The sequence below is a fragment of the Nasonia vitripennis genome (genome assembly GCF_009193385.2).
Source record: "Nasonia vitripennis strain AsymCx chromosome 1 unlocalized genomic scaffold, Nvit_psr_1.1 chr1_random0005, whole genome shotgun sequence".
NCBI classification, from domain to species: Eukaryota; Metazoa; Arthropoda; class Insecta; order Hymenoptera; family Pteromalidae; genus Nasonia; species Nasonia vitripennis.
Genome location: NW_022279591.1, coordinates 1730412 through 1739783, shown reverse-complemented (window position 1 = coordinate 1739783; position 9372 = coordinate 1730412). Strand labels below are relative to the sequence as shown.

General features: G+C 32.4%; 1 long non-coding RNA gene across 1 annotated transcript; it reads right to left on the bottom strand.

The window, feature by feature from the left end:
• Positions 1-251: 251 nt before the first annotated feature.
• On the bottom strand, positions 252-1903 carry LOC116415823. Its single transcript, XR_004226377.1, has 4 exons — positions 1643-1903; positions 1141-1545; positions 618-1055; positions 252-504 (listed from the first exon to the last, which is right to left on the bottom strand). It is a non-coding gene; the product is annotated as an uncharacterized LOC116415823 (long non-coding RNA).
• Between the last annotated feature and the right edge of the window lie 7469 nt (positions 1904-9372).

The window sequence follows — 9372 nt, the reverse complement described above, 5'->3', positions numbered from 1 at the left end:
GCACATTATTAGTGCTAAATGTACAGGGAGGCTAATGACAATTGATTGAAATCTCTAAAAAAAATTAACTTTCAAAAAGTAAAAGGTTAGGCGAATTTAATATATTCCGCAACGAAATTACAGATAGATAAGAACTAAGATCGATCAAACAAAGTCAAGTTTATTATATTTTATCGTAATGAAGCAATGAACAGTTTCATTTCGTTTATTGGTGAACAACTAAAATTTTCTTTTTATGTATTAGAACGTCATACAAACACCATAAGTACAATGAAACGGGCATAGCAAGTTACGTAGTAATTATCTTGAGAGCTGTTCCTTACTTCATTACGATAAAATATAATAAACTTGACTTTGTTTGATTGATCTTAGTTCTTTTTTATTTGTAATTTCGTTGCGGAATATATCAAACTCGCCTAACCTTTGACTTTCTAAAAGTTAATCTAAAACTTGTGCCACTGCCTCATGTGATGATTCATCTTGTTGTAAATTTTGATTAAAAGTCTGTAACAGAGACATATTATTTTTGATATCAATCACATACCTTGAAATATTATTTAAATAAAAAAAAAACTGTAACTTTATGAAAAATAAATTTTTAGTAAATCAATTCTTACCAAGCAAAACTTGATAGAGACTGACTTTCGCAGATGAACTAGAAACTCCGACTAGAGGATCATCACGAGCAACTAAATTAGATGAAGAAATATTCAGTACGCCCTTGTCTTGTGCAAAAAGAATAGCTGAATTATTTGCAAATGAAGAATTTTCTCTATTGTTAACTTTGCGCTGTATATAGTAACCAGTTCTATTGCGTACGGGAGGATTACTTTGTACAGATGAATCAGTTGATAAAGCACCTTGACGTACAGATAAAGCAGTTCCAGTTTGATGTACAGTTGATTGTACGAATAAAGCAGTGTCTGATTATTGAGTGGATAAAGCAGTCTCTTCTTGTGAAGATAAAGTAGTCTCTATTTCTACAGTTTCCTTCGGTTCGAACAAATTACTCTTTGGTGCAGGTGCATTTGACAAATTTTGTGCCTGAGTAGTACCTGTAAAAGAAAATATTTGATTATAACATTTATGTCATTTTAAATTGAGCTAGAGATATGAAATGAGGGTTGTGGAGTTTATAACCTCACATATTGTCTGTTTTTGTGAATCGCAACTCTTTTTGTTTGTTCTTGCTGCAGTGTTAGTCATTTTATTGTGTGTACTAGTCTTAACTGCAGTTCTGCTCCGTTGAAATCATCTACTCGTATATTGCAATGGATGTGACATACTGCTTGAACGTTAAAGAAAATCTGTAAATAAATATTTTGTACATTCTGTTACATATTGCCATCCTGATTATTTTCTTTAGGCATAACGGGTTGGCTCAATGCAGACTCGAATGCTAAAGCTGCTCTACTAAACTTATTCTTGCGTAACTCCTCTTCAGCTTTCTTTTTGACTTTAGTACAACTATCCCCGGATGATATTATGTAAGCTGTATCCTTTTCTTTCAGAAGCTCCAATTTTTTTAGGCATTCTCGAGGTTTTCTTGAATAAAAATGAAACATAAAATTGATAATTTGTTACTATACACACAAGTATAAACCATCTTTCTGAATCATAAAACATTATAATATGCACTTACTTGCTTTTCCCTTTAGTTTCAAGGTATACGTGTTCTAAGTACAGAGGGCATCTGACAAATTTCTTAATGCCTTATTCAGCTGGTGGAAAATTGTATTTGTGTATGGTGGACTTGGGTATCGTGTCAGAAGTTTCTTTTTCTTCACATCAAAAGTTAGCCACTTGGTTGCTACTACGTCAATTCGGGGTCTTCTCCCGGAACTAATAAATTTCACAATGTAGTATGGATAAAGCTCCTCGAGGCTTCCAGGTGCATCTATCACTGAAACAATCACAACAAATATATCAAGTTTAGTTAAAGTTTTATGAATGCAGCTAATGCCACTATAATTAATATTTGAAAGTATTAAATTATCTATAAGCTTGAACAAAATCTTCATAACCCATTTATTTATCAATAAGTAACATGTAAAAAATATTTTGTTTACTTAATTAATTGTAACAGGAAGAAAAAAAAATTAAAAAAAGTAACTTGCAACTTAACCTCAAAAATATTGAACTTGATAAAAGATGAAAAAAATAAAAATAAATAACATGACTACAAAATTTTGAGAATTTTTTTACTAATTATTTTTCTATGATATTACAGTAAGTTCTCGTTATTTCCTAGGTATAAAAAATGAGTACATTTTTTTCTATTTTACATAACCTGTAACTAGTTTCCTGACCATTAAAAATATTTCGATTTCTACCAGGGGTAGAGTTAGTAGTTATACACTGCAACAACACTTATGAAAAATAATACAGGACACGAAATTTTTTTTAAATTATTTGTCAACCCTGGCGAAAAATATCACGTGAATAATCGCATGATTAATCGTGTGATCACTTGATTCCCCACGTGATAAATCACTTGATTCCCCACGTGATATATCACGTAATTTATCACGTGATTATTTGGCGTGATTTATCACGTGATATATCACGTGTAAAATCACGTCAGAAATCACTCGTAAAATTTAAATATTTGTTTATATTTAAATAAATTGTTTATTTTATATCTGAATAATTATACAATATTTGATGATATTGATAATTCATATAAATAAATCGCAATAAAATAGAAATAAATAACATGACTACAAAATTTTGAGATTGTAATGTTACAATTAAATTGTAGTGTAATTTTTTAATTGAATAGAGTTTTTGGTTATAAATAAACGAAATAGATTTTAATAGTTTTGGAACAAATTTTACAATAAATAAATTTTAAAAAATTGATAATAAACTTTGCATAAAAATCTGATTCAAAATTTCAAATATTTTGAGGTTATAGAACTAAGCTTGCAATGGATACAATATAGAATACTATTCCAATTTTGTCCAAATCAATGTAAATACAAAAATTTTAATGCCTACAAAAATTGATGATACAAAAATTGATGATAAACATTTACCGACACACCTTTAAATTTAATGCTGCAAAGGTACTACGAAGCTCCTGTAAGTGTCTTCTGGAGACAAATTTACTGATCTATTAACCAGCTTACATGAGAGATTATCAAGAGATACAATTTTTGAATTTGAGTTTGTATTTGCTCTCTCAATTTAAAACATACCAAGCAATGAAGAGTTGCAAGTATATGTATACACTGATTTTCTTATTCTTTGTAATTTAATTTTCAAATAAATATTATTTTCTCTCACAAACATCTTCACGATTTCAATGATATCATAATTTTTTAGTACAGCAGAATTGTCTGGACGTTTCGTTAAGAAATATTGTTGTTTATGATATAACTGTATATGTAAATGACTTGCTCTTTTTTTTAAATAACTGTTTCTTGATGAAGTTGAGCTACTTGATCAAGTATTTGTCTTTCCTCACGCACATGTCGACAATACTGTGCCACTGTTCTATTAGCTGATAATAAAATGTTTATAATTCTTCCTAATTCGCTCTCATATGAGAATGCTGAAATTTGATCAATGCATATTTTCCACATCATCTGGCAGATGCGACAAATTATGAATGTTTAATGAATCAAACTTTAGTCCATACAACACTACTGCACTTTCAACAAACTGTTTTAAATGGTCTTTTGATGGATTAGGAGCAATTTTACTTGATAATAGCCGGCAAGCCACATGAAACAATAAAAAGTGATCATATAACTCTTGTGGTAAAATCTTCTTTAACACCACTGGTCCACAATACAAAGCAAAAAATCTAAGTTTAACTGCTTTGTATTTATCATTATAAACTGTCGGCCTTATCTTTCTCGTAAACTCTTTTGGTATGTTCACTTTTTATTTTGATGTTCGACGGTTCAACTCATTTTTTTGCGTAGCACTTATTTTCACACTTAAATCACCAGTCATCCAGTTTTCAAACAGTTTTAACATAGCACCAAAATACAACAAGTGCATTGAATCAAGATCAAACTGATTGGCCAAATCAATCTCTGGTTTAATTGCAAGAAGCGGAGACGCACCATTATGATGATAAATGTCTCTAAAAGATCTGAAATCATCATTCGTTCTTTGATTAGATTTGTTCTCAAGATACTTACTACGTAACTTGCCATGCCCCTTACATTTTTTTCATGGTACATACTTTTACATTTAAAATATTTAATTTTATTAAAATACCAATTTTATAAGTTTATGTACACAAATGAAATATGCGGAAAGTTACACTTACAATTAGACAACACCATGAACAAAATGTAAGGGGCATGGCAAGTTACGTAGTATCTTGAGAGTGGTTTATAATTGATCAATATATTACTTTAGTTTAAATTACCAATCATTTAACTGGGCCCTTAATTAAACATAATAATTTTTTGTTAGTCTTCTTATAAATAAAATAATATGATTGTAAACTTGAATTTTTTAAATTTATCTTAGTTGTTTTTTAATCTGTAATTTCACAGTAAAAATAATTATTGACATTTATGATGATAATCAAAACATCAAACGCGCCTAACTTTTTACTTTGGTTAAGTTTTTTTTTAGAGATTTCATGTCTTTTTGAGAGAACTGATCGAAGTATGTACCTTAAATTTGTTCTAAAAATAAAATACATGATGATGGGGTTCGGGTAGTGCACACTGTAATTTTTATTACGGGAATATCGATATCTCTCGTGTATGGTATCCAGGTGCATGAGGTCGCCGATGACAGGGTCTTGTTGATGCGCTTCGTAGCATTTGATGTCTAAAATTAGTTTTTACACTTAGACAATGAAAGCTATGAAACGCACTACCTCGGTTGCGTCATTGTCGACCGCATGTACCTGGACAGTAAACATAACTGATTTGAACATTTTTGCGCCAAGAAGTACAGTGCGTCCTGACTCCGTTATCGGTCACCCCAGACATTCATGGCATTTATGGCCGATATAAACACGTGGATACAAAAATCTACAGCGCGCAATATATATCGACAGCCTTGTCATCGAAGACCCTTGGCACCTAGACATCGAGCGTGACCGGCTACCGCGAAACGATATTTGCATGTATGCACAAAAAGTCACGAAATCCACTTTCTGGGCCTATCTTTATAATCGATCAACTGGTTCCATTCATAATCGTAACACACATTATTATCGCTATCACTGTAGTTTATTTAAACATCGTTATCACTTTCATTGAAATTATTAAACAAATCACTTAAGTCCCTTGGCTCTTCATTTTCATGAATAGAGGAAAACTCACTATGTGCTGACTCTTGACCTTCGGCAGATGTTGAACCATGAATTGGCACTATCGCAGTAGTATCAAGAAGAAAATCTAAAGAATGATCCACATTAACTAATTGTTAATTTTTTTTTCTTACGATGCTTATGTACGCGTTTAGAACTTGTATACTTATTCATAATTAAACAACATTATTTTGTAATATACTTATTACAAAATAATGTTGTTTAAAGTAGTTGAACGTTTCGGAGCTGCCGCGTGCTTTTCGGAGGTTATGACTAGGATAGGTTATGACTGTGCATCTATAGAATTAACATTGGCTGCTGGCCAGACTCGCAGAGTACTTCCTGTCTACGAGACATAGAATACTTTTGAATATCTCATTTTACTAACTATTTATTACGTATGAAAAACATAGTCCTGATTTAAAAAATTCATTTTTTACAAGTACTAATTATTGACAATTTCATAGACATTTAAACGAGGTACGCGTTTTACTAATTATTTTTCTATGATATTACAGTAAGTTCTCGTTATTTCCTAGGTATAAAAAATGAGTACATTTTTTTCTATTTTACATAACCTGTAACTAGTTTCCTGACCATTAAAAATATTTAGATTTCTACCAGGGGTAGAGTTAGTAGTTATACACTGCAACAACACTTATGAAAAATAATACAGGACACGACATTTTTTTTAAATTATTTGTCAACCCTGGCGAAAAATATCACGTGAATAATCGCATGATTAATCGTGTGATCACTTGATTCCCCACGTGATAAATCACTTGATTCCCCACGTGATATATCACGTAATTTATCACGTGATTATTTGGCGTGATTTATCACGTGATATATCACGTGTAAAATCACGTCAGAAATCACCCGTAAAATTTAAATATTTGTTTATATTTAAATAAATTGTTTATTTTATATCTGAATAATTATAAAATATTTGATGATATTGATAATTCATATAAATAAATCGCAATAAAATAGAAAAAAAATATCCCTGACTAATTGTAAGACTTGAACCCCTGTCCTCCACTTGACAATCCAATGTCTTACTACCTGAGCTATTTGTGCTGTTACAAGTTTCAAACACCTAACCAAATTATACATAAAATATACTTATATTTATCACTTTATACAGGGTGTTTCATTTTAATCCGACCACGACAAAAAACCATTTAAAAACTAATTTTAACGAAAAATGACCTTAACAAAAGTTGAAGGGGGTAAAGGGGGCCATCGAATGACACAAACACCTATGACCTTGAACTCGATTTTCAAGGACATTTGAGGGTAATTGTGATATTTTAAATAGGAACCTCTATTTTAGACCTTGGAATCGGATAGAGCGGAAAAAATTACGTCGCAAAGGATATTTTAAGTTTGCTTTGGTGACCTTGAGAAGGTCAATTCAAGGTCAAATATCAAAAAATCTGCTAAACAGCTGTTTGTCTGGTTTTATTTTACTGATGTCGAAAGATGACCTTGACAAAAGTTGAAGGCAGCAAAAGGGGCCATCTAATGACACCAACACCTTTGACCTTGAACTCGATTTTCAAGGTTATTTGAAGGTCATTGTATTTTTTTAACGGCAACCCCTATTTTTGACCTCGGAATACGGAGCAGCGGAAAAAATTACTCGGAAATGACATTTCAAGTTTGCCTTAGTGACCTTGAGAAGGTCAATTCAAGGTCAAATAAGAAGTATCAGCCTAAGATTGTTTTCCTTTCAATTTTTTCGTAGAATTATCATTTTGTTATTATAATAAACATTAAGAGAATAATTGACTTAAAATGTGATTATGCTTTGCTGACTTCAAAGCCATTTTTAACGTCAAAAGTGCAAAAATGCAATATCAAATGTTATGTGGAGTCCATATTTATATCCTAACTTTAGTGTTGCCCAGGAACAACGACGTGGATGTAATAGGATTGTGTTCCCTTTGGGGTGCTTGATTAGAGTGAGTCTCCTTGCCTCTCACTTTTATTATGTACAGATTTGAATGTAGGTGCCCAAAGACACCACCATTTTTTTGGATTCTATTCAGTTCTTGGGATGTTTTCGTAAGCGAATTTTTATCCTATCTTTAGCGTTACTCAGGAACGACGTGGGCACAATTGGCTACTAATTTTCCTCATCGAATTTTGCCTGAATTTATTGTTGAAATAAATAATTTATTTTGTAAAGATGATTTTTCATGTTGAATTTTCCCGCGACTCATTGTTGAAATAGACAATTTTTCTAATAAGAGATCTCTTTTCATATGAATTTATCCTCTACTCATTGTTACTTACACTTAGTATTCAATAGTTTACTAGTTATTGAATAGTTATTGATTAGCCAAACTAATCAAATATCATTTGTTTAACATTTTCTCTTTTTCATTCATTGACCTTTATTTTTTCTATTAAAATTTATTACTCATCGAAAGCTATCTAATTTGTTCAGTTTGGTAAAAACAAAATTTTTTATTGAACTTGTTATAAATTTTTAACAATGGCTGATTATCCAGCCGCTGAAAGGGTTGATATTTTATTGATTCTTGGTGAATATAGACGTAATTATCGACAAGCTGCAGCCTTGTATCGAATTCTATATCCCGATAGAAGACATCCAAGTCATACAACCATTCGTGAGATTTACCGTAGAGCTCAACAAGGGCAACTAGCACGGGTTAGAGAACGTCGTAATTACAACGAAGATGATCTTCGTGTAATGGTCATTTTAGCAATGGTTCATTTGAATCCCCACGTTAGTACCCGTGAAATTCAAAGGCAAAGTGGTATACCTATGGCTACTGCTTGGAGAATACTGAGAAGTCAACGTTATCATCCATATCATATTACTTTGACTCAGGATCTCACACCTGCTGATATGAGGTTAAGGCTACAGTTTTGCCAATGGGCACGACAAATGATTGCTAATGATCGTCACTTCTTTCAATACGTAATGTTTTCTGATGAAGCAAAATTCAAAAGCAATGGAGAGCTTAACCGACACAACTGTCATTATTGGTCGAATGTTAATCCGCATTGGTACAGGCAGATAGATAACCAAAATCGTTGGAGTCTAGATGTTTGGTGTGGAATTGTTAACGGATACCTTGGAGGCCCATACTTTCTCGATGAAAATGTAAATGGCCATAATTTTTTACAGTTCCTGAGAGAACGTCTTCCAGTACTTCTTGAAGAAGTAGATTTATACACAAGAGCAAGAATGTGGATTCAATTAGATGGAGCTCCTGCGCACTATGCTCGAATAGTTAGACAATATCTTAATCAAAATTACCGTGACAGGTGGATTGGACGCACTGGACGTGGAGATTTGGGTTTTCGATGGCCACCGAGATCTCCAGATATGACATCACCCGATTTCTATTTGTGGGGGTATTTGAAAGATGTTGTTTATGAACATGAATCTACAACAAGGGAAGATATAATCAGTAGAACATTTTCAGCAGCGAATTGAATTGTGTATCCAACAAAATGGTGGTGTCTTTGAGCACCTGCGTTGAATTTTGAGCAAAAGTGAGAGGCAAGGGGGCTCACTCTAATTAAGCACCCCGAAAAGTGAGAGGCAAGGGGACTCATTTTAATCAAGCACCCCAAAGGGAACACAATGCTATTACGTCCACGTCGTTGTTCCTGGGTAACGCTAAAGTTAGGATATAAATATGGACTCCACATAACATTTGATATTGCATTTTTGCACTTTTGACGTTAAAAATGGCTTTGAAGTCAGCAAAGCATAATCACATTTTAAGTCAATTATTCTCTTAATGTTTATTACAATAACAAAATGATAATTCTACGAAAAAATTGAAAGGAAAACAATCTTAGGCTGATACTTCTTATTTGACCTTGAATTGACCTTCTCAAGGTCACTAAGGCAAACTTGAAATGTCATTTCCGATGTAATTTTTTCCGCTGCTCCGTATTCCGAGGTCAAAAATAGGGGTTCCCGTTAAAAAAATACAATGACCTTGAAAATCGAGTTCAAGGTCAAAGGTATTGGTGTCATTAGATGGCCCCCTTTACCCCCTTCAACTTTTGTTAAGGTCATTTTTCGTTAAAATTAG